The 27,063-nt window shown below is 41.1% G+C and overlaps 1 protein-coding gene and 1 long non-coding RNA gene across 4 annotated transcripts in view; one reads left to right on the plus strand and one right to left on the minus strand.

Moving 5' to 3' along the window:
* SYNE1 (spectrin repeat containing nuclear envelope protein 1) overlaps positions 1-27,063 on the minus strand; it is a 488,794-nt gene that overhangs the window by 408,049 nt on the left and 53,682 nt on the right. The window lies entirely within an intron of this gene.
* LOC122173512 (uncharacterized) lies at positions 4,201-26,655 on the plus strand. 2 transcript variants are annotated; one of them, XR_010599726.1, is made up of 4 exons: positions 4,201-4,724; positions 12,232-12,434; positions 14,057-14,119; positions 24,116-26,655. It is a non-coding gene; the product is annotated as an uncharacterized LOC122173512 (long non-coding RNA). The 2 variants fall into 2 exon arrangements; XR_010599725.1 differs by lacking the exon at positions 24,116-26,655 and having other exon boundaries at positions 14,057-16,945.

Below are 27,063 nucleotides of genomic sequence, written 5' to 3' on the forward strand. Positions count from 1 at the left end.
TTTGGGGACAACTTATACCTTCAAGTCAGTGGCACTGCTATGGGTACCCGCATGGCACCACAGTATGCCAACATTTTTATGGCTGACTTAGAACAACGCTTCCTCAGCTCTCGTCCCCTAGTGCCCCTCCTCTACTTGCGCTACATTGATGACATCTTCATCATATGGACCCACGGAAAGGAGGCCTTTGAAGAATTCCACCTGGACTTCAACAATTTCCACCCCACCATCACCTCAGCCTGGATCAGTCCACACAAGAGATCCACTTCCTGGACACTACAGTGCAAATCAGTGATGGTCACATAAACACCACCTTATACCGGAAACCTACTGACCGCTATACGTACCTACATGCCTCCAGCTTCCATCCAAGACACATCACACGATCCATTGTCTACAGCCAAGCCCTAAGATACAACCGAATTTGCTCCAACCCCTCAGACAGAGACAAACACCTACAAGATCTTTATCAAGCATTCTTAAAACTACAATACCCACCTGGGGAAGTGAGGAAACAGATTGACAGAGCAAGATGGGTACCCAGAAATCACCTACTACAGGACAGGCCCAACAAGGACAATAACAGAACACCACTGGCCATCACATACAGCCCCCAGCTAAAACCTCTCCAGCGCATTAGCCACAATCTACAACCTATCCTGGAAAATGATCCCTCACTCTCACAGACCTTGGGAGGTAGGCCAGTCCTCGCTTACAGACAACCCGCTAACCTGAAGCAAATACTCACCAGCAACTACACACCACACCACAGAAACACCAACCCAGGAACCAATCCCTGTAGCAAACCTCGTTGCCTACTCTGTCCCCATATCTACTCTGGCGACACCATCAGAGGACCCAACCACATCAGCCACACCATCAAGGGCTCATTCACCTGCACATCTACTAATGTTATATATGCCATCATGTGCCAGCAATGCCCCTCTGCCATGTACATTGGCCAAACCGGACAGTCCCTCTGCAAAAGAATAAATGGACACAAATCGGACATCAGGAATGGTAACACACAAAAGCCAGTAAGTGAACACTTCAATCTCCCTGGTCATTCTATTACAGATTTAAAAGTCACTGTCATTGAACAAAAAAACTTCAGAAACAGACTTCAAAGAGAAACAGCAGAACTAAAATTCATTTGCAAATTTAACACCATTAATCTGGGCTTGAATAGGGACTGGGAGTGGCTGGCTCATTACAGAAGCAGCTTTTCCTCTCCTGGAATTGACACCTCCTCATCTATTATTGGGAGTGGACTACATCCACCCTGATTGAATTGGCCCTGTCAACACTGGTTCTCCACTTGCGAAGTAACTCCCTGCTCTCCATGTGTCAGTATATAATGCCTGCATCTGTAACGTTCACTCTATGCATCTGAAGAAGTGAGGTTTTTACCCACGAAAGCTTATGGCCAAATAAATCTGTTAGTCTTTAAGGTGCCACCAGACTCCTTGTTGTTTTTGTCTCAAAGAAGTCTTCTGATATATGAGTGCCCTTCTCCTTAGCTTCCTTTGCAGCGTGCAGAATAGTTGTAATACTAGTCAGCAACAGCAGAGTGGATGCAAATGTGAAAATGACCTTATTTTGCTGCCCAGGGTGTGTAGCATGTCTGCATCAGCTACTGAGGTCAGTCCCTACTGCAGCAGAGTCTGGGGTGTTGCCAACAAGTGGGTAAATGCAGTATTGCTAACTCCAAGAGTTCTAAAATCAGAGTACAATCCAAATTAGACCCAGGTGATTTATTTCCAACCTCAAATGAATGTGCAATCCATTCCTGGTACATTTGTGCCTGTGTCCTAAATACCTATTATGGCAGCATTGAGAGCAGCAGCATGTCCTGAAATGATCAGGAAAATACTCCCCTGAGGATAGCTGATACAGTAATGCACTTTCTGTTTCCCAGTCAGAAAGCACTACATTAGATTCAGCCATGCAGTCCCCTTTGCCAGCACAACTCAAACCCCACAGACACACCTCAGAGCTTTTCAGTTGTTTTGGCTGGGACATTAACCGTAGGTGACCTAGCCCACTTTAAGCCTTGATAATAGCATTTCTTTCAGTAGTGGATTAACATGGGAGGCTTCACTGAGGAAGCACGTTTTGAAGAGGAGCAGGAGATTGCTTGCCACTCGAGTTTATGGTGAGTGTTCCAGAAGTAAGGGCAGCAAAGAAGAAGGTGTTTCATGTGCCACACTCCCTCTGAGGTGCATGCAGGTTTCTACAGGAGACACTTCTTTTTTCTGAACTGAAAATAGGGGTTTGTACTGAAAACCTTGAATAATCATAACCAAAGTAGTGCTATCCAGCCTGACGTAGAGTTGTTTTCATCACAACAAACTCCTAATCGCTCAGGAACAAGGGATTTTTACATCAGTCAAACTGACACTTCGGGGTCCAAAATATCCCCCATTCCAGAACATGATTTCCAAATTACAAGGTTCAACACAGGATATGAAACCCTTGCACCATGTGTTAACAGACCACAGGAGACATGAACCCTTAAGGAGTGTGACTAACAGATTTTGAGACTGCTCTTTGGGATGCCATGAATACTTGAGCATTAAAGGCAAAATCCTGGCTTCACTGAAGTCAATGTGAGTTTTATCATTGATTTCAATGAAGTCAGGATTTCATCCTAAACCTCACATCTCTGCAAATTCCTTACAAAATACATCTCTCTCAAAAATGAAAACTTTGTCAGCCTAGTGGTTACATCTTAACCTTATGAGACTGCTACCAAATCTATGTCAAAAAGGCACCAGCTCCACTGATATTATGAAGCTAGCTCACAGTAATAACACTACACTCATATTCAGTGCCCACTCTTACCGTCCTTATTCAAGCAATACTCATATGGACTCAAATGGGAGTTTTGCTTGAATAAGGTCTATAGGATCCTGAAGACATTTCCATCTTTCCTCATGTCAGTATTCCCACTGAAGTCATAGGAATACTCACTGACCCGTAATCATTTTTAGTGACCAGTACTGATAACTACCATATGAAAATACTGCAAGTGTACATTCTTAGGCCATTACACAGAATACTTTTTTCTTTTAAACACCATTAAACAAATATCATCATTCAGTATGGGACACTGGGGGGAGGAGAATCCCTAAATAAATAAGATAATACATAGGTTTTATTTTATTTTCAGTCATATTTCACCAGTTATATTGACTTCTGTAGTTTGGAGATGCCCTAATTCAATCAGAATCAGAAGCTAAATGAAACACAGGCCTTTACCAAGGAAACCTCTAAGTAGCCCAGTAGAATTATCCTCCAGGCATTGCTATAGCAACCCCACTGTACAGACATTTCCATCATTATCCTTTTTTATTCTCCTCTGCCTCCCCACCAGCTTCTCTGCTCCTCAGATTCCAACTATTGCACAAATGCCAAGAGATTTTCATACAACTTTGGGACAAAGGGTGTAAAAATGTGATTTTTATAAATTTCCTATTTAAACAGTATTACATCACTACAAATATTATTTCAGACAAATAAGAATAGAAGAAGAATCTTTGAAACGTACAGTACCAAAGTCTGTCAGTAAAAAAAGCATCCCAGGCATAGGCTATCAGTAATGAGGACAAGAGAAAAAAAATATTGTTCTGTTAGCATATTGCATAGTATTTCTACATTTCTGGTGGCAATGCAATCACCAGAAAGAATCTCTACTTCGGAATAAACATCTCCAAAAAGTTATATAAAAAAGTATGATATATTAAGTAGGCTTCATAGAGGAGAAAAAAGGATCATTAAGAGTAATTTCAAAACAGCAAACAAAGCAACATTTAGATCTAATAAAATAATAAAATATTTGCAAACACATTATATAGTCTAATTAAATATTTTGCTTGTGTCATATATGTGAAACAATTTTTCTAACATTTTAACAATAATCAAGAAAGAACCACTTTAGAAACAAGTTCCATGTCAGAGTTATAAAGAGCTTCTATTTTGCTTCTGATTTTTCATTTTAATAACTACCAAAATACTCTAGATAATGTTATAATAATTACATTCACTTTTAAATATTTTGTTGAAAACAACAGTGTATATTACCTATTCTTGCACTAATAGAAAAACATGTCTGTTCTAAAGAGACATTTTCTGCAATCAAAGCTCAGTGATTTTTATAATAAAATGGCCAAAATTAAATGAAATGAAAACTATTATTTAAAAGGGCTTATTCTTATCAACAAGTAAAAGAGAACTCACTAAAATCATAATGTCATGGCATCACTTCAAGCAGATTATGCTTTCCAACCAAAACTACTGTATGAGTAGTTTTAACTTATGATTTATACAATGTACAATGCTTTTTATTTACTCCGTGGATAGTCTGGATGACTTCCAAAGTTCTCTTGAGAACACATTGCAATAGTTACAACATAATAGAGGCATGATGTTCCATTAACATGTACCCAGAGGAAAGAATACAGTTCTTCTGGACACAGGAAGAGTATGAGAAGTTAGAGCACATTCAAAAAACTGAGGGCTTGTCATAAACAGATAGTTAAGGGTTAATGCCTCTTTTACCTGTAAAGGGTTAAGAAGTTCACCTAGCCTAGCTGACACCTGACCAGAGGAACCAATGGGAGGACAAGATGGTTAAAAAGGGAGGAGGGAAGTTCCCTTTGTCTGTGTGAGTTTCACTTTGGACCAGAGTGGGAAAGCTCCAGAATTCAGCCTCTTATTAAGTAGTGAGTATTAGTGAAGGAAATAAATAGGTTTATGTTTATTTCTTTGTAACCTGTCTTGTGCAATTAGAGGAATAGTCAAATTTGGTATTTGGGTATTTTTTTTGTGTGTAACTAAGGGTTTGCCCGGGGAGCATCCTCTGTGTTTGGAATCTGTTGTCTGTGAGAGTAGCTGGTATGCTAATCTCTCCCAGAGGGTTTTCTTTTACCTTTCTTTTCTTTAATTAAAAGCCTTTTTCTTAATACCTGATTGATTTTTCCTTGTTTTAAGATCCAAGGGGGTTGAATCTGGGTCCACCAGGAGTTGGTGGGAGAAAGGAAGGGGGATGGTTAATTTCTCCTTGTTTTAAGGTCCAAGGGGTTGGATCTGTGTTAACCAGGGAATTGGTGAAGAGTCTCTCAAGACTACCCAGGGAAGGGAATTAGTGCTTGGGAGTGGTGGCAACCAGACCAGATCTAAGCTGTTAATTGAGCTTAGAGCTTCTCATACAGGTCCCCACATCTATACCCTAAAGTTCAGAGTGGGGAAGGAACCTTGACAGGGCTAAATTATGAATCATTTATTTGCACATGAAATCCTTTTGAAGTCAGTGGGACTACTGCTCTGAATAACTGCTTACCAATGTGAGCAAGGGATTCACAATCTTGCCCAAAGTAATCAGAAGAGTTTCTTGAACCTTGATCCTACCAACACTTAAGAACATGTGTAACTTTATGCATGTGAGCTATCACACTGACTTCAATGAATTAGTCGTGTGTAAAGTTACGCACATGCTTAAGTGTATGCTAGATGAGGGCCTTAGATTGCAAGCTCTTTTAGAGAATGGACTGTAGTATACCGAAGCTACATGCATGTGAAAGAATTCACTCCTTTGAGAAATTATTACAACAACTCAGTAACACAAAAGAATGTCAGTTGATTAAAAAATATATGATATCTTCAACTGTAGCAAATGATTATTTACAGCCATTCAGAACAGGGTTCCAAACGGAATTAATGTTCTAAATAACATGCTACTATGTTAAACATTTTTAAAATTCATTTACTAAATTATAATTGTCCCAATTATGCTATTCTTACTTAGGCTGAGAAGTAGCTTACTCAGTGAGTAGTCCCAAGGGGGGAATCAATGAGACTGCTCACTAAATAACATATTACTCCGCTTGAACAAGGCAAGCAGAGAAGGATCACTATGATTAAATATCCTACAATGGCTAGTTTTCCAAGAATTGTTTATTTCTCTGTGCTCATCCTGAACATCTCACATCACATTACAGATGCAAAAAGCAAGGGAAAACCATAAAATAGCATTATTATAAAAAATACTACCCAGGGGGTAAAAAATATGGTCTGGATCCTCAATCCAGGGCAGCAGAAGTTGCTGGAAGGGATAAAAGGCAGTATGTGGAATTAAGTCTGTACATTTGTATCTGTACGCAAATGCCAGAAACCCCTACGTTTAAAGGATTTGCAGATATGGCACTTGTCACTTATGTGCCCTTCGCCTAAGTACCTTAGGCAGCTGGTATGTGGATCGCTGACGGGCATAGGCCATTTGCAGCGATTGCAGGGCTTAAAGCCTGGGGACCGGGCATGCGTCAGCAGTAAATAAACTGGCCCGGCCCGCCAGGGTGCTTACCCTGGCGAGCCGTGTGCCAAACGTTGCCAACCCCTGCTGTAGAATATACAATTTATTTAAAAATACAAGAAAACTATAGTCAATGTCATGGCTGCCATTCAGAGCCCTGAGGGCATCCATGAAATTGACAAAAAGGGCAAGAGAATTCCCTTTTCACCAAAGCATTGTCCACAGACCTCAGGGGTGGAACCCTCACCCACATCTTTCCTATTTACCTTGAGCTACTAGATTTAATCTTCCACCTCGTATGTGTCTTTAAAACTGTGTTCAAATGCTGTATTACCAACATAATTCTTGCTCCCTGAGAACAACAGCTCCCAGCAAGCCCATATTCAAATCGACATAGTTTATAACTCTTTTTTACATCACCATAACTGTAGAGAGCAACATCCACATAGCACAATACAGAAACCCTTACGCAACTAATTGTCACTCCCGAGAATGATCCCATTGAAATCTCCAGGATTACTCACATGAGAAAGGGTTTCAATTTGGATCCATAACAAATAAATTGAAAACATAATTCTTTGGAACTTTTAACAATACAATCAACTCCATTCATTTTTGTGGAACTTTTCTTTATGCTGCTTATAAATTCTGAGCAGTTACAGAAACACAATGGGCAATTAAAAACAGCTCAGCAAAATCACAAAAACACCTTCAAATTAAAGGAAAAGTAAGTGAAGAATGGTAAAAAGGTTAAAGCAGCACTAGCTTTCTGGCATCCAATCACAGATCCCACAGAGTTCTACAATGAAACTCATCAGCATAGCTTGTGGAGAGAAAAATGAGTTGCCAAACGGACATCAGGTAGGAATATAAACTGCAGCATGTACAATGTTCCATGATGTCAATGCCAAAACAAAGTTAAATTAGGCACACAGCCTGATCTCCAACCCAAATTCTAGTAGGATCATAGTTATCTTGGTGGCTATCACAACATCTATCTTTAGAGCCCTGGAAAAGTGACTCATCTTGTGTAATTTTTGGAAAATTCTGTTCACTGATTAGGTACCACTCTTGTCAATCAGCTTTTTAAGTGAAAGCTGCACTGGAAATATTGTCTAGGAACTCTTAAGTTCTGACAGGGCTGGGTGGGGGGGTTCTCACCTCACTGGGAACATCTTTGAAATTAACATACAAATACTTGGTTGAAAGCATCTCATTTCTTAACTAGTCTGAATATGTGTCAGGCACAGTACATTTCCCTGGATGAATTAAATAGGAGGGAGCCAGTGCCCTGCCTGAGCAATGGTGGCAATTCAACAGAAGAACTGCCTGACGCTTACAATCTAAATGTGAGAAACTGAATTTCTGTTTCTTTTCCATGATGAGGTATTGAGATACAATATATGCTCATGTTTTGATTAGTCTTAATGAAACCTGGATATTTATGGAAGATTTTGTTACAGTAAGGTAAAGAGTTGGAAGGCTACATAGTTGCTCAATATTGTTCTGTTTTCTGTTATAACCAGTTCTTCCTGAGAGAAGGAGTTGTGGTTGAGATATAAAAGCAGTGGTGATTTATTAGATGCAATGTCTTACCAAGACTTCTAGAAAAGTACAGTACTTTTTGCCTACTCATGTAGGTAACGATATATAGATGTAGATGTATACATGCATATGTGATATAGGTATGTCAAACCTCTCTTTTAATTTTAGATTGTCATTGTCCTCACCCTCATGCCTATTTTGTTTTGTTTTTTACACTTTTTATTCATATATTTGTATCTCATTGCCTTGTACCATACCTGTTACTATAGGCAGGGCTGTTGGACCTACATGTTATTAAAATTCCCTGACATTTCCCATTAAAAGATGCTGTTTTCAGTTGCTTTACAACTTTGCTTAACTTTAACAATTTAGGCTTAACTTTTCCATGCCAGGTGTCTGCCTCATATATATAAAATTTTCAGCCAAAATGGTTCAGCCATATCAGAGAATGAGGCTTGAAAAATTAGATATAATTTTGCCCATGTTAAAAAATTCTCAAGACCTTTTCTTTTAAATGTTCTATCGCCCCCTATACTTTGGAGTAGAAATCTAAAATGTGGCAGTGGTTGACTTTTCTGTCAGGGATGTGCTTTCTGCCTTCCCCATAAAAATGTGGCTAAGTAATAAGCCTTTGAAATTTGCAGTTTGCACATGCTCAGTAGAGGTTGAAGACTCCAACCTCATGGAGCATATTCCATCTTCTCATCGCTACTAGTGCTGATCATACAGTGCATATGTCATCACCACAGAGTGACTAAGCATGCTCCAAGCCCACAGCTAGGGGGGCACAGAAGGATTTCCCTCTAAAAGCTGATCTGTGACAGACTGGAGCCAGGCACTGGAACTGAGACAGAGAGCCTGTTGCCTCTGTTCTCAATAACACACACACACACACACACGCGCACACACAACCCCACTCTGGCACCACGGCAGCATGGAGAAGATAGCTTTCTAATTCAAATGTGGACAGGACAAAAGCTGAACTGGGGAGAGGGAAAGAAGTAGATTGAAGAAAAGAGTGTGGTGAGACTGGGACTGGAAGGGGTGGGAGAGGAACTTGACTGGAAATTGGAGGGGGAGACTGGGACTGGTTGGGCCAAGATACTGGGAGCCAAGGCTGGGTTAGGCAAGGAGACTGGAGGTTGGGGGCTTTGAGGAGGGGGAGAACTGGGACTGGAAGCTGGTGAAAGAAACTGAGGGGTGCATGGGGAGTGGAGACTGGGAACCAAATGCTGGGGGGGCAATGAAATCAGCTGAGGAACTGAGGTGACAGGGGAAATAGTAAATAGTGGAGGGAGAATAGGGGCCTGGAGGCAAATAATTCTTCTCCTCCTCCCTTAAAAGCCAACAACATGATATGTTAATCTTTAATGATACAAGGCAACTCTTCTTAAGAAAACAACAAGGTCATTGTGGGTAACTGACTGATATAATAAAAAGGCTTATTAGCCCTGTACCTCCTGCTACTCATCATTTTTTCTCTACGGCAGCAAAGGATTTGGGGGGAAAGGGCAAAGCAGGGAAGGAATTATGATTTTCACAGTCTTTTCTCAGGGCTCCTTCTCAGGCAGTACAAAAACATACAGGCCCTTATGCAGGATTACATCTAAAGGTACAATCCAGCCCTAAACACATTTAATTTAGAGTGCGTTTTGTGATCTCTATCCCTTGGGCATTTCCTTACTGAGAAGTGAATTGTGAATGAAACAGTCATGCTTTCATAGTGCTTGGAGCAAGAATTTAGAAAAGAGCCCTTTGAGCTACGAGGCAGAATTCTAGGTGAGTTGGCCTGAATGCCTTCTGCTTCCTCCAGGCCTCCAACATGGGAAGAAGAGTGGGGTAAAGAATGCTGGAGGTAATCCCATTGTGGCTGGGGGCACTGGAGAGTCAGATGCAGAGAAGTTAAGTAACTTCCAGAGAGGTACTGAGATCTGGTAATTTTGGTACAGGAATGCAAGTCAGGAGACTTGGGACTAATCCAGGCTCTGACATTAATATAGGAACCAATCAACTCCAATTGAAATGAATGGGAGTATTTCTATTGACTTCAACAAAAGTTGGATTGGGCCCTAGCTGAGTAATCTTAGTCAAATCTCTTAACCTCTCTCAGCTTACATTTTGCTATTTGTAACTGGAGACAGTGTTTTTTTGTAAGTGGCAAAAATGTGAAACTACATAAGGTTTAGTTTTAGTATGTCCACAGCCACAGGCAGGCAGGGTTCATGTTTGTTTCACTGTGAAAGTACTAATTTATATAATACAGTGTCCTTGTTTAGGGACATGTTTCTCTGCTGAAGAAGTATAACTGAAAACAACAATAGCAATGCATAATTACTTATAGGGCCTAAGACATCTGGGTGCCTAACAAAATGTAATCAAATATGTTTTAAGCAAAGCCAGAGATTATAATGATTGTATACAGAGCAGGTGCAAAACCAATGAAAGCAAAACAAAATCCCATAGCCATCACCCAAACATACAGTAAATAAAACAACATCCATCATAGACTCTAAAAAGAAAAAGAAAACAAGAACATCTTGAATCTCCCTAGGAAGCATGTGATGGGTGTGCTGTACACTATATTGAACGCAGTACTTACCAAATCCAACAGTTTTTACTAGTTCTTTAATCAGCAAAGCTTTCCCACACCCTCAATGCAAGGTTTGCCTGAGTAAGAAGTGTAGGATCAGGAACTGTACTGGTGAAGCATAGAGACAGTGAGTGAAATCCTGGCTCCACTAAAGTCAACGGGAGTTGTGCCATTGACATTAATGGGACCCGGATTTAGACAAAGTATTTAGAGAATACGGAGGGTTCTTAAGCTAAGGGACTGATACACATAAGAAAAAATGACTCTGGAAGAAAATATTGGTACATGGTTGAGAAAAGATAACTGCAGACTGAAACATAAACAACAGGGGTAACCTGAATATTTTAAACAAAATTGAAAACCATGGGCAAGACAATGAAATCCTTCTCCTCCTGCCAAAAAGACACTAAGGTCTACACATTGCAAAGAACTAAGGTCAATGAGAAATTAATAGGCTACACTTCAACAAGAGCAACTGTCACAAGGGAAAATAAATGTTGGGACCCCTCCTTCCAAATAGCCATAAAAAAAAGGAGAGTGATCACAACCCCCTAGACCGACTCATGACCCCTTACAGGGGTTGCATCCCCCAAGGATATGGTAATGGCACTGTCTGTAGTCTGGTGAAATAAACAAAACTCCAAACACTTAAACAAGAAGTATCAAACTATTTATTAAAAGCTTGTTTGTTATGTTGAATGGTATTTTCATAGTAACCAGAGTGCTGCATGCACTATTCATGCTCCCTCCTGCCCCTAATCTGTCCCTGACTCACCTCCTCTATGGAAGGGGAGAGTGGGTGACACAGAGTTCAATACCCTGGCTACATGCCACTGGGGAATTCTCAAAAGGAAAATCCCAAGCTGCCCTTTAAAACAACTTTGTTCTGCTGGAGCAATGCAAAGGGGAAATACACTGGGTAGGGGTCAGGTGCAAGAATAGGTTGATTACTACTAAAAAATGTAATGGCAATGATAGTGAACACTAGATGGCTAGTTACGGTTTCAATAGGGATTTGTAATCAGCACAGTAGCACCATTACACATTTCAGGGGCACAATGTTTATGAGTTTTGCTGGCCTGGCCAGAGGAGGCTGAGAACGTGGTAACATAAAATGCTCCTTTTCAGGGCGATCCAATCAATAAGGAACAGACAAAAGTCAGGTGTCACTTTCCCTTCCTGGCAGGTACCACCAGCTACAACAAAATTGCAGACCTATCTTAAGGTTAAACTTGTGTTTTTTCTTTTATTATTGTGTTTACTAATCAAGGAATTTACAAGGGAGTGGTATGTTGTTTTGAGAGCTGCATTGGAATTGCAAGCTATCACTTTACGGGCACTGAAGAGGTGTCCAGGTCCTGATTGCGGGCTAGAGATCTCTGTAACAAAGCATGCAGGTACAGTCATTCTGGAAACAGCGAGCTTAAAGGAAGGTGGGGTGAGTTGTGCCACACTGCCTTAGTGGAGCAGCATGTTTTCGCTCTCTATTTTGGGTTCTTGTATGTTCTGAACTCTAAGAAATAAAGTAGGGTAACACAGTACTTTCATTTTTATCTAATTTCTCTGTTTCCGTACCATAAAGATCACGTACTATCCAACAACTAAGCATGTCGTTTATTTGTTTGAATTTACAAATATTACAGTAAACTAATAAGAATACTAATTTAAGTCTTTCTTTGGAGCTAATACTAAATATGTAGGACACCATCTGACATTCTGCTGAGAACAGTATTTGGTCTTTCATTTTCATTATGTCTAGTGCATGTCTGTTCTTTTTCTGTGTTAGTGTATTCCATGACATCCCAGAAGGCATTTTTATGCAAAGTGTCCTAATGCTGTCATATTGAACACTTAAAAGCCTGATCTCATCTTAAAAGCTCAAGTTGAACACTTAAAAGCCTGGCCTGATCTCATAACTGCTGTAACTCCATCTACTTCATTAAAATGGCTCCTGGTCTACATTGTTGTGAGAGCAAAGCAGACCCACAGGTATCTTTTTAATAAATAATTCTAGTAAGCATACAGTACGGGCCTGATTCTGATCTCAGTTACATTGGTGCACATCAGGAATAACTCCACTGAAGTCTATGGAGTTATCTGGTGTAAATCCAACATAAGTCAGAGGAGAATCAGACCACATTTATTTGGAATCTCCCTTTTTAACAGCCATTTTTTCTTTTGAGATTACCTATCATACTTTTATTCTATTCGAACAATAAGAAAATGAAGGTGCCACCACACAGATATCCATTAGCTGAATGTCCTAATTGGCAAACAAAATTCCAGAGGTTTACTCATTTCAGACAGATCAGTGTAATTGCCATCTTGAACTTTGCTAAATTTAAACCATTTGGGTTGAAATTTTTCATGCCAGGTGTCTGCTTCAGGCTAACATATATACAAAAGTTTCAACTAAAACGGTTCAGTTGGGTAAAAAGAGGTTAGGGTAAAATACGTTAGTTTGCAACGTATAAAAATTCTTGCAACTGTTTCTTTAAGAAACTCTAGCATTCCCTCGCATTAGAACAGAGACTTGAAATTTGGCAGGCTGATCACTGTAATGTCAGGAATGTGCCATTTGCTGTCCCTTTAATATCAGCCCAAATTCAGCCAAGTTATAAGATTCTGAAAAATCTCAGTTTGCACACGCTCAGTAGAGATATCTTAGAGTTTGGTAGCTAAATTCTCCAAAGATTCTGTAGACACTGAGCATGCTCCATCTCCTCAATGTTCCTACGTGGTGATGAGACTACATATGCACCATCTCCACCAAGCTGGGGAACGGGGAAATGAGCAGAGGGGGCAGAAGATGGTGAGGCTATGAACACAGTGAAGGGAAGCAGGGGCAGACGAGGGAAGACAGGAACAGAGGGGGAGCAGGGGTAGGGGCTGGGTGGAAAGATAGGAGCAGTGGGTGAGGCTAGGGGATGAGTTAGACACAGGGCAGAAGGGGATAACAGGACTGAGGAGGTGAGAATAGAAGAAAAAGGGGACAGGAAGAAACTGGGATTGAAAGATTTTAACCACTAAATAAGACTCTATTCCCCTCTAGTGGCAGGTTACTCCACTATTATTTCAAGTGGCAGAGCACTGTACTGTGGGTATAAAGATCCCAATCCTGCTGATTCACCATCTGGGTGAGAGGGACAGTATGGTTCCACAAGATGACATTTTTATGTTTTCAAAGTTTAAGTTTTAAAAGTCTAGGAAATTACTTTAAAATATAATAAGAAAACACTCAGGTTGCAAAGTCAAGCACTCAAATCAAAGTAGTATGTGTGTATGTATTAGTTTATTACATGGTCACATGTATTACATTTTTCACAGGACTTTGAACCCTTCATTCTAGCATTTCCTAACATTTGAATGCTTAATTTTGCAATCTTAATGTTCTCTTAACATAGGTTTTTTGGATGCAATATAACATTATTAGTTATAACATTATAAGTGCCTTACCAATAGTAGCTGATAGGTAACTCCTTATACAAGGAGTTTAATGCAGCTCGAGCAAAAAACTATATCAGTGAAAAAATGATAGCAATGGCTTTTTTATTTATCTACATCTTTATAATAAATGACAACGCCTAACCATTTGTATTATTTTTATGCAGGAATCATGAAATGATAAAAGAGTTCTTTATAAACTGGCACTGCAGAAGGATGTGATGACATCAGTAAGCAGAATGACAAAATGATTTTACTCCACTTCCTGTGTTAGAGATACTATCTATATAACCACAGTTGTTATCCAGGTATTGCAACCATGGCCTTGGCTAACAGCAGCAGAAAGTGAATTAGATTTGCAAAAATGATCAGCATTTTTGGAGCATAGCAGCAATTTGGCAAGTATTTCAATTTTCTGTAATTCTGAAGTTTCTTTAACACCTTTAAATATAGGTGAGGCAAATTGCTGTGATAACAGAGACAAACCAAACTACATGCCACTTTGCAAATTAATATTTACATATTGCATTTTAATTTTCTGATTATTACAACTGTCAAATAACGCTGAAATTTTTCTGCAAGTATTTGCTCAAATAAAATACTGAATTAGCTCTGTTCTTCTGTAGCTTCTCGGTAAGGCTGTGTATGTCTGTCATAGCCACAATCTCCATGGAAATGGTGACAGGGTTGGTTTGTTTGCTTGTTTGTTTGTTTCAGAAAAAGTCCTGGTCCTAGTCACCAGAGTAAGTTCACTACTGAGCAGACTTCCTATATGATTAGTTATAAATTTGGTTTTCTACATGTCTCGTGAAGAGGATTATGACACATATTGTTGAAGACTGCAAAATAACTCAACTTTCTGAAGGTTTTCATGCCTTGAACATCGTTGTTAAGAACGCTGTGCTTGACTTGACCCTACAGCTCGGGGCTGACCAGAATCCAACTACTCGTAACAGAACAGAGATATTCATAGCACTTTATTAATACTGAGCTAAATTCTTCCATCTTTAGACTACTTCTTACACAAGTTCCACTGACTTCAGTGGGACTACTTACATGAGTAAGAATCTAGGAGAACCTGGTTCCTTTATTATTAACAGTGCTATTTTACTATTGGCTATCAATCAGGTATTATGTCTCACAAGTTTGTACAGAATCCACTTTTTCATCAACTTACCGGTAATTACCATTCCAGCACTAATGACAATTACTGTATTCAAATGCTTTTTCAAATTCAGGGCTTTTCCTGTAATTCTTTCTTTTGACATCATTTTCCCTATCCTGGGAAAAGCAGTATTTCTTAATCTGTCAAAGGGCAGAAAATCCAACACTGTCTAGTAAACAAACATGCCCATACTTGTCTTTCGGAAAGTACTGCAACAGCATACAGAGCTCAAATATTTCATTCAGCTGCCATGCAGGTGGTAACAATCACAGATTTGCAACCAATCTACTTACAGCACTATCCGCCCCAACTGTATTTAGATTCTTTGCATACTGCTTAGCAGCTGCACATACATTTTTATTCTAGAAAGCTAGAAGAACAGTGCTAGAAATGACTACCTAGTTTCTCCCTTGAAAACTAAACTACATACAATAGTTGATGCTTCCTAGTTGCTATAGAGATAAAGTTTTTCTTCCAAAAAAAAAATCAAAAGATACAAAGGGCCTGATTCAAAGTTCAAAAGCTCCCATTGCCTTCAGTGGGCTTTTGATTGCTGTCTAAGCTGAACTGAAGAAAAACTATATTAATTGCAAGTATTCCAGTTTGCTATTGATATACCGGACTAGCCCAAGTCTACATGCAATTTTTTTAAACTAACCAGCGGAGTATTCATGAATTATCCTGAAGGCAAATGACAAATGTTTGCCAGTCATCATGCAACTTACACAGGACAGAAAGGAGTAATAAGCCCTTCATGTCAGGAACAGTCTGAGGACAACTCTGCCATCTATGTGCCATATAATTTAATTAGTTCACAAGCATTCCTACACAAGTATTTTTGTGGCCAGCAAATATTTTCATATTTTAAACTTTAAAACTTTTAATTAAATTTCTCATTTTTCAACTGTATCTTTTTTCAAAGACAATGACTAAAACTGAATGCTATACTCCACATGCAGACAAACCTATGTTTTTTGTAAAGCCATAGCAAACTCTGCTTGAACTTATCAAATATATCACACTGTTGATAGAGTACATAAAGATGCTTTTAACATGCCTAATTAAACTATGCTTAGCTTGACCTGAAAGTGTGACTATGATTCCGTTCATTTTCATCTGCTGTCCCTTTTGTTTTGTATTATCAGAAAGGGTAAACAGGAGCAAACGATTTAGTTATTTCATTAGAACATGATTTATACCTTTCACAAATCTATGTGCAGCTGGTAAATTATACTTTTCCAAATATATACTTAAACCAGCAATAAATATAATCTCCAAAAATGTGCTTACTACAGGCCCTGATCCAGCAAAACACTTAGGCACATGCTTAACTTTAAGCATGTGACTAGTCCCGCTGAAGTTGTTTTTGAACAGGCATTTTTACTATTATTATTTAAATATAAATAAATGAACAAACAGCTTAGAAGAAATGGGTTCATACTAAATAACAGAGCCAACAGAAATGTGGTATACAAGGTGTTAACCCATGACAACTCCACTAATCTGAGGTATAATCAGTATTAAGAATTTTGAAATTATTGTAGTGCTTAATGGTGTTAGTGGATCATTGGTTAGTAGCGGCAGTTAGCTGGTTAATAAGGCAACAGTTACGCATAAAGCAAGAGTTGCACATTTCTGATTATGGAAACTTAGCTCTACCAGAAAAGGAGCAAGAGGAATCAACCCTTACTGAATGATTCCAGTGTTTTTTTTCATGAAAAATATTTCTGGTTTTAACCTCCTTCTTCCCCAGCTGTACAGTGGTTTGAATTTTTTATTTTGATCTACTAGAAGTACCTATCCCAAAATCTAGGTACCTGGAGGTAAATTATTTCTAACATTTATTAGAAAAAATCCACACAAAATTCTAGCCGCTTAGGAACCACTAAACTCCCAACCCACCATAAAAACACCTCCTATTCCCAACCCATAATAATCACCTTATCACAAAACCGAACACCCTTGCCCTGCCCTGCCCCTCCTCTGATGCCCCGCTCCTTCTCCGAGGCCCCGTCCCCCAATTCACTCCAACTCCCCTCCCTCTGTCGCTCGTTCTCCACACCCTCACTCACCCGCTCATTTTCACCGGGCTGGGACAGGGGTTTGGGTTGCGGGAAGGGGTGAGGGTTCTAACTGGGGGGTGTGATCTCCAGGGTGGGGCCAGAAATGAGGAATTCAGGGTGCAGGAGGGGGCTCTGTGCTTAGGCAGTGAGTTGGGATGCAGGAGCAGGTGAGGGCTCCAGCTGGGGGCGCAGGCTCTGGGGTGAGGCCAAGGATGAGGGATTTAGGGTGTGGGAGGGGGCTCCTCTGGGCTAGGGCAGGGGGTTGGGGTGCGGGGCTGTGTGTGAGAGCTCTGGGCTGGGTTTGAGGGGTTTGGATGGCGGGAAGAGGATCAGGGCTGGGGCACGTGGTTGGGGCATGGTGGGGATGAGGGCTCCTGCTGGGGGTGTGGGCTCTGGGGTGGGGCTGGGAATGAGGGACTTGGGGTGCAGGAGGGTGCTCCGGACTGGGATCGAGCAGTTTGGAGAGTGGGAGGGGGATCAGGGCTGGGGGAGAGGGTGGGGGTGCAGGAGGGGGTCAGCGTATCAGGCTCCGGGCATTACTTACCTCAGGCAGCTCCTGAAAGCAGCGGCATGTCCCCCTCCTACATGGAGGCGTGGCCAGGTGGTTCTGCATGCTGCCCCATCTGCAGGCGCCACCCCCACAGCTCCCGTTGGCCGCGGTTCCTGGCCAATGGGAGCTCCAGAGCTGGTGCTTCGGATTGGGGCTATGTGCAGAGCCCCCTGGCTGCCCCTATCTGTAGGAGCTGGAGGGAGGTCATGCTGCTGCTTCCGGGAGCTGCGCGGAGCCAAGGAAGGCAGGGAGCCTGCCTTAGCCCCCCTGTGCTGCCGACCGGACTTTTAATGGCCTGGTCAGCGGTGCTGACTGGAGCTGCTAGGGTCCCTTTTCAACCGGGCATTCCAGTCAAAAACCGGACACCTGGCAACTCTAGGCAGCCTAAGGCACAGTCCTGAGCCCTAACCCATAAGGAGCTCAGCAGAGGGAACCATTACCCCTCCTCTTCTTCACACATTTTGGGGTGATGTGTGTTCTCCAGAGCTCAAGGAGGGTGCAGTCTCAGCACTCCCCTCAGCACAGGACTGCAATTGTCCCTGACCCATGCACTGGTGAGAAGGAACACTCCTTGAGCCCCTTCCCGCCCCCCCCCCCCCCATACAAACCCACGTCAGGGCTAGTGACAGTATTGCCAACCCAACATGCTCACAAAATGGGGGGGAGGGATAGCTCAGTGGTTTGAGCATTGGCCCACTAAACCCAGGGTTGTGAGTTTAATCCTTGAGGGGGCCATTTAGGGATCTGGGGCAAAAAAATTGGTCCTGCTAGTGAAGGCAGGGGGCTGGACTTGATGACCTTTCAAGGTCCCTTCCAGTTCTATGAGATAGGTATATCTCCATATATTATTATTATGTGCATCAGACCCTTCAAAAATCATGAGATTGACTTTAAAATCATGACATTTTTGAGAGGAATGACTTTGGCATCTTTTTATTTGTCTTCTGGTGTCATAGCCTTTGGGGGTTATGTAGCAAGCTATTGTCACCACCTTATGCAAATTAGTACCTTTTTTTTTTTAATTAAAGCTTGGCTTTTCATGTAATCCCATCAGGGCCAGCTTCAGGGTTTTTGCTGCCCCAAGCAGCACAAAAAAAAAAAAAAAAAAAGAAAAAGCCGCGATCGCGATCAGCTCTACCGCTGCTGCTTCAGTCTTCGGCGGCAATTCGGCAGTGGGTCCTTTGCTCCGAGAGGGACCTGCCGCCGAATTGCCACCGAAGAGCCGGGCGTGCTGCCCCTCTCCGTTGGCCGCCCCAAGCACCTGCTTGGTGGGCTGGTGCCTGGAGCCAGCCCTGAATCCCATGAATTGAGAAACTGGGGCTTTCAGTAAACTACCAAATATTGTGATGTTTGACAACATTGCAATCAGGACCTGAAAAACTAAAGGGACCTTACAGCACACTTCAAAGATCACAAAATCCAAATGCTGTAAAACCAAGCAAGGAAGTTTGTTCCAGAGATGAAGAGCCTTATCTGAAAATGCCTTATTGTGTTTCTTGTTCTACTATTTAATGCTCTGCGCACTATCCTGGCAGTAACTCTCATTGTGAGCAAGCATGGGACTGTGTAGTCCCATGTGTAAGTACTAGAGGCTACACATACCACAGAAAGAAAGTAACGTGGTCAGCTACTGTAGTTCTCAACTTAAGGTACCATAATTTTTAGCACCTTCATAATTCAGAGGTCCTTGCTGCTTTATTGAATGGTCTATGTCATTTGACCTTTGTTTAAATTACCAAAAAACTTTTTGTCTGAAACTTCCTGTACATGGTCCAGATGAGTGCTGGACAAACAGATCCATTTTCCTGTTTAAAAGTTTAACTTGTGCAAATAAAACAACATGTATTCATTATGGTAAATAAGATTCATGGGAAAGGATCTGTGTGCTAAGAGCAGAAGAGGGTTTTATCATAACTATGATGTTGTGCAGCATTTATTTTAGTCCCTTTGAAAACAGTGTAAAATCAAAGTTGTGTTACTGTTCCCACTATCTTCAAGTTATTTTTAAGTGACAAAGTGAAGTGCCAAGATTAAGTACTACTGAACCAGGCAGGAAGTTCTGCAGAGGTAGCATGAATCACTGCAGAGCATTTTCAGCCCACATCATGCATGCAACTGCACACACACACACACACAACTCCACATAAGGCCTTAAGGAGGTATCGGATTGTGGTTTATTAACCTGGCAATACAGTTTTTGCTGAACAGCAGAGAATGTGAATGCAAAGCCTGATCCACATCTTTCCACTGGAAAGGGTCCCCGGAGAAAAAAGCAACATTTAATATGCTTCAAAAATTGCCTATTCCTTGTTACTCACTGTCAAGCTCATGCTTAATCTCTACTGTATCTTTATAAGTCTTACCATGCCCACTATGGGCAAATCTGTAAGCCATACTTGGGTTTTCCTCTATTTTTACTTAGTCAAGCAAACTCCTTTTGCCTTGGCAAAAAATAATAAAAACAAATAAAAGCAGAGTAATAACTGAGTAAAGACCTTGGGATTTGGCCTCAATTTACAGTTCAGAAAGAATAAAGAATACCCAACCTGCAGAATCTAGCAGAGATGTAGTTTTTTTAATGCCAGAGAAAATATAATGATACTGCAAATGTACCTTTTCTAAGCACTTTGTGCATATAAAAGAGGATCCTCTTACCACAAGAAAACTTATATTGTTTTATTTAGAATTCATAATGCAAGTATTTTATTCTTAGAAATTGAAAACCAATCTATTCTTAACCTCTGATCATGTTTACTAGGTTAAGAGAGTACTTTTGGCTTAATAAGATGGAGATAGAAAATGCCTTCTTCAAATTATTATTCATTTAGAGAGAGTCAAAACATGAAATCCTGTAAATTAAAGAGTTTGGGGCTTAGGAGACTCAGCTTTGATTTGCAGTCATCATGGGATCAGCAGGGGATGGTGGGAAATTTTTGTTCTTTACCAAAAAACTCCTCTTAATTATGTGATGGAGCTGCTAAGCAGGGGACTACAACTCCCATCAGCGCCACTGCAATTCCCTTTCTCCCTGGCCAGGTAAGAGGAAATGTCCTGAACCAGGAGTGCTGGGCTCTGTTTGGAGAAGTGGCACTGGCAGCCACATTGAAGCCAGGAGCTGAACAGAAACTGGAGGCAGAAAATCCCCAGGAACCATATGCAGAGCTGCATGTGGAACAGGCTGTGACTGCCAAACTTTACATCTGGGTGCAGGTCTGTGTGGGACTTATGTGGGAGCAGCAGCAGCTGGGCAGGCAGCCAGTGCAGAGGGGCCTCAAGAAGAGACACTAACTGAGCCTCACTTGGAAACCCACAAGCTCCTATTTTCTGGAATAGACCCTGGACTGAAAAGGACACCCCAAGTACTAAAAATCTGAAGAACCTGACTCTTCATTTGACTAGCTCAGAGGCCCAAACCAGAACCACTACTGCTCCCATTGAACGATGCCTGGCTATCTGCAACCTTTCCCTTTCCTGCCAGTCCTAGTAAAATACCTTTTCCCTTAGCCATGTTTCTGAGTGATTTTGGGGACTCACCAGGGCTAGCAATGACAAAGCCTAGCTGCTGAAAAAACTACAGTGCTTGCCTCCCAATCGTGATACACCTGGCACTAGAGTGGCCACTCACATGTTCCCAGAATACCAGACATTCTAGCACTTCCAGGAATGGCATGGACCTGCTCTGCCTGCATGACCTGGCCCCTGCCACCATGACCTCATACATCACATGGGGGATGCTACTTTCAAGAGGGCACCACCCTGTCCCCGCCGGCCTAACCTCGCATGCAGCATGTATACACAGTCACACTGATGGAGATGGAGTGGTGCATTGTTCAAAATGGCGTCCCCTGTTTTATACTGGACTAAGCCACATCCGGTTTTGTCTGAGTCCAGGATGAGGGCCAAATCAGCCAAAAAGAGGGCTGTCTGGTATAAAACCAGACAAATGGCCTCCCTATCTGGCACACTACTGACACCCTAAGGGGTTGGTGTACTTCAGCATTGAGCAGCCATAATAATTACAATAATCTCTGGTACCAATGACCATTTTTACAGCAAATCTATTTCATGCTATTATTTTTTCAAAGTTGTCCATTAGTTCATTAATTAATAGATATTATGCATGCACCGATGACCCAAACGTGTGCTAGGTTCCAAACAGACCCCTACAAAATACACAGTTCCTATCCCAAAAAGATGGGCTTATTCTTTAACCCATGAGTCACCTCAGTGATATCAGTGACATCAGTGACAAATACATGTGGGCATAAAATTACAGGCCAGATCCTCAGCTGACATAAATCAGTATAGCTCAACTGAAGTGAATGGAGACAGGATGAATTACGCCAGCTGAGGATCTTGCCCTATATCTTTAAGTCTTGGCAAGACTGGACCGTATATGAAACATGCTGTAGTGAAGTGATGACAAAAGAGCAGGATGAGGATAGAGCATATAGCTAATATTGCAATGGTATTACTATGTGTTTACATAATCATGGTTGATGCGGATTTAAATTTTACTTTAAAAATTATAAGATAAACACAATCAAATAAAAGAGCTGCTTTGAAGTAGGTCTTACGAGATTATACTTGATCTTTAAAATGAATCATAGTTATTTCCTGATGTAATAAACGATCTTTAGCTACTACATTTTTAATACAAATTTCTCAACATATTAATTCATAATTCTGGATATCTTGGCTATTACATGGGTTAGTGAGAAGTAAATCTGTTGAAGAATGTAAACACAAAACAGCTAACTTTGAAACTTGAACAATTGAATTTGAAAATTAAAAAAAAAATGTGTTCACTAGCTTACGAAATGGACCAATTTAAAATTATATATATCATTTTTAAATGTACAGCCATTCAATTTCATCCAGTGTCCCCTTGTTCTTGCATTATGCAAAAGAGTAACTAGAAATGCCTGGCCTACGTTCTCTGTATCACTCATTATTTTCTATACTTTATCATCTCTTCCCTTATTCATCAACTCTCAATGGTAAACAATCCCCAATCTTTTCAGTCTCTTGTCATATGGTCATTTTTTCATGCTTCTAATGATTCTCTGCCCCCATCCTGAACCGTCTCCATTTCTGCCACATCCTATTTGACATAGGACAAATAGAACTGAACAGTTTTCTAGATGAGAGTGTACTACTGGTTTATATAATGGCATTATAAATGTTAGTACTATTCTCCATCTCACCATTACATCTTTATTGTAAGATGCTATTCCCTTTCTTAATCAGTGCTGCTTACTGAGTAGAGGTCTTCACTGAGTTGCCCACCAGGATGATACAATGATCTACTAGATGTTAAGTTTTAGCAGGATTGTACTGCACCCAGAGATTTTTGGGGGTACTTTTGTAAATGTAAGTAAATAGCTAAATGCTTTGTAGCAATTAACATTATTTGAATATTGAAAAACAAATTAGGAAACACAAAACAGGGCTTTTTAAAGGCTTCTAAATGTAAAAACTTGAAAGGAACTAATGTTTTGTCACAACTCATCAACATCAAAGTCAGTCAACCTTCCTTGTGAATTAATTTAATAATGCACAAGAATAGTTTTCTTTGGGTATGTTCAAGCCTGAGTATTATAATGACAGGGTAAAAGAATTGCTTGCGCATTTACAAGGAGCTTCATTTTTTATTATTAGAGAAACCCACAAACCCCACTAAGTCAGCTGGAGCTGCAGGTGTGCTGCATCTTAGAAAAATAGCACACTCGTATAATGTGTCTAAATATGGATTTAGCTGTAGGTACACAGATTTGGAAATGTTGGGTTTAAAGAAATAGATTGACTAGACCTATTGCAGCTAGGCTGAAAAATCTTAAGGCTTCCCCGAGGCCTCAGAAGGATAATTAATAGAGCCCCAATCTCCACTGTGTGTGCCACTAAAAATAATTGTTTGATTGTGGATGTCCCATCATCAAGTAACTTTTTAGGCAAAAATAATACTACATGATAGTATCCCTCATGCTTCTGGATCTCACCTTGTAATACTCTCTCTCTCACACACACATCAGGGAAATATAGGATTATTTTAGCACCCTTTTCAAATTTCAGTATACTGAGAGTCAGAATTCTACCAGTGACAAAGTCTATGATGCCACCCCCAACTCCCTTTGAAAATGGAATTTTCTGCAGTAGTTTTCCATGATACCCACCAGCAGTTGCTTCAGTGATACTGTTGGGAGTTTCAAGTATGATGTTGAGACTGTTGTTTTTATCCCTGAAGATGTAGGGTTTGCTTGATAGGGTCTCATGTCATTGGATCTGGAGGTCTCTTGAAGCCACATACTATACATGCTTTAAACAGCCCCCCACCCTCCTCTCCATTAAGACCATAACTAGATATGGATGACCTAAAGCTGTCATCCAAGGTTTCTCTTGTCATGATACATTGATTAATTCTTTGTCTTTTTTTTTTTGCCAAACACAGATACTTTTCTATCTCAGTGCCCTAAATCCCACTGATTTAAAGAGCTCTCATCATCCCACAGGATCTCTTTGGGGAAGCTTTTAAATCTGCATACCACGTTAGGAAGAGAAGAATCTGAGTTGTGCTGAAAGAGGATATAGAGAAAATTTTCTAAAGCACCTGTAAACATTAAGAGAAAATTTGGATGACAGCCTCTCTCCACAAGCCTGAAAAAATGCTGCTTTTGCTTCAAAATCTAATGGCAAGAATTTCACATTTGTAAATGAAAGTAGATTAGGATAATTAAAGATTAGGATAATTTAATAATCCTGTGCCTGCTGTTCACTTCTTTGCTTTCCTAAAAGAAATAACCCACTCTTCAAGTTCCTATAGTCCATCCACTCATTATCTTGACAAGATTTTAATTTACTATTAAATTTGGAGGAACAAGAATCTCTCTTTTAGGAACAAGTACTAAAGAACTGTATATTGGAAAAGTGTTACCAAGGACGAGTGCTCCATGACTGGCCAAGTCTAACCAAGTACTCACTGGAGACTTTACATGAGCTATCTTATCCTTGCCTGATGTTTTGTGTTATGCTCTTGTTTGAATCTGAAGATTTTTAAATGTAAATATGCAGGAACTCTTACATTCGCAACTAATGGAGCCTGACGAATATTTCACAGCTGTAATCATTAAAGTGAGACTGTGTCATTTTATTACTGAGTCACTGCTTTAAAAATAAACTCTCTGGGTAACATCCAGGACCAGACTCTATAGGATAGATCAATATTTGGGCTTAAGCAACTAATAGCTAAGCTGCAGGCACTACGGGTGAAATCCTGGCCACATTTAAGCCAATGTCAAAACTCTCATTGACTTCAACTGGGCCAAGATTTCACCCTATATTTTCATAAATATGTACTTAATTGTCCTTTTGAAATGTACATTTCCTAGAGATGCCTTCTTTCAAGGACTATGTGAAACTGAGGGTCATGACTAAGGTAATTAAAGATTGTCCTTTCCACAAAAGATGGGGTATTAACCCCATTGTCTTGGCCAAATTCCAATCTGAGCAATTACTCTCTAGTTGCCCAGATTTCCCTTGCAGATTAAATCGAATGATATGGTTTGTTGCAGTACTGTTGTGCATTTTTAAAGGCAACTTGCAAAGGAAAAAAGTGACTATTTCCTTTTTTCCTTACTGAGTATGAAAAAGGCCTGCTATTTTTTACTCTTTGTTAAAGATTTTTTCCCTACTAAGTTTTACATTAGATATTCTGCTCTTATCTACTCTGGAAATCTTGCATGACTGGAGATCTAGCGAGATTATGAGATCACAAGAGACTAGAAAATGAATAGTTAAGAGGGGAACTGATTGTTGGTCAGGTGGCTTCCAATTCTTTGGTTTTTGTGAAAACCTTTTCAACTCCAGTGCCAAATTAACACTTGAGAAATAGGCTGTCTTTGTTAAATATATCCCATCCCTTCAATTACAGGATGAGAGAACAATCCCTGATGCCTTAACTGTAATCTGTGGTTAGCAAGGGGACAGCACAGGCTGCACCATCTTTTAGAATGGTGCAGCTTGTTCATCTGTTGCAAGCAGGCTTCTCACCAGACCAGGCTGTTCACCTCCTTCCATGCTCTTTAACCCCTCAGAGATCCACTGAAGGAGTAGCCCCTAAATTCCCACAACTGCAGGGACTGCAATTGTGACAGATCCTTGTGCAGTGAGAGATGCCCCTGGTGGGGAGGAAAACATGGATGGGCCTGTAGCAATCTTGCCCAATGAGAGCCGAGACTGGACCTTCATATAATTTTATGTAAACAAGCATATATGTGTTACTGGAAAAGTGGAAAAACATTGGGACGCTATCACTTTTTTGAAAAGTCATATCTACTATGCTGGGTAAATTAGGTGTGCTTGTTTTCCAGCCAGTTGGATGAAAAACAGATCCGATCTGCAGACAAAAAATAATGGAAATGTCTCTGAGTTTGAGCCTGTCTTCCTATTTATGGTCAGATCAGTAAGTGCGGCCAGGGTAAATTGATTAGTCTGGGCCTGCCAGGTGAGGCAGACATTCTAATAAGCAGCTGCTGAGTGAGCAGAGGCAACTGCAGAAAGCATGGGTAATTGTTTGTGGCAGTAGAACTCAGGCCATGAAAATCTACTGCAGCAAGCAAAGCATGCTACAGCACAGCATCAAAAACATATGGGGTGAGAGAGGTAAACCTAGGTCAAAACTTAGCAGGAAATATATACACTGCACAGCTAAAATTACCTAAGGCATAAATGCGGCCTCAGAAAAGTAGGATTTTTTCATACAAGTTATATTTTTTACATGAGCTAGCAGGCAATAGAAAGCCCAGCTCATGTGACAAAATCAGAACATTTCTCCTGGTTAGGGTGACCAGGTGTCCTGTTTTCGACCAGAACACCCAGTTGAAAAGGGCCCTGGCGGCTCCGGTCAGCACTGCTGACCAGGCCGTTAAAAGTCCGGTCAGCAGTACTGCAGAGCTAAGGCAGACTAGTCCCTACCTGTCCTGGCTCCGCACTGCATCCCAGAAGCAGCCAGCAGGTCTGCCTCCTAGGCAGGGGGGCCACGGGGCTCCGCACTCTGCCCCCACCCTGAGCACCGGCTCTGCACACCCATTGTCTGGGAACTGCGGCCAATGGGAGCTGCGGAGATGGTGCCTGTGGGCGAGAGCAGTGTGCAGAGCCACCTGCCGCGCCTCCGCCTAGGAGACAGACCTGCTAGACACTTCCGGGGCGCAGTGCGGAGTCAGGACAGGCAGGCAGCCTGCCTTAGCCCCCCCCGCTGCTCTGCTGACTGGGAGCCACCAGAGATAAGCCCACACTCCTGCCCCAGCCTGAAGCCCCCTCCTGCACCCCAAACCCCTCATCCATGGTCCCACCCAAGAGCCTGCATCCCAAGACAGAGGTAAGCCCTCACCCCCCCTGCAC

This window comes from Chrysemys picta, chromosome 3 (assembly GCF_011386835.1).
Source record: "Chrysemys picta bellii isolate R12L10 chromosome 3, ASM1138683v2, whole genome shotgun sequence".
Taxonomy (NCBI): domain Eukaryota; kingdom Metazoa; phylum Chordata; order Testudines; family Emydidae; genus Chrysemys; species Chrysemys picta.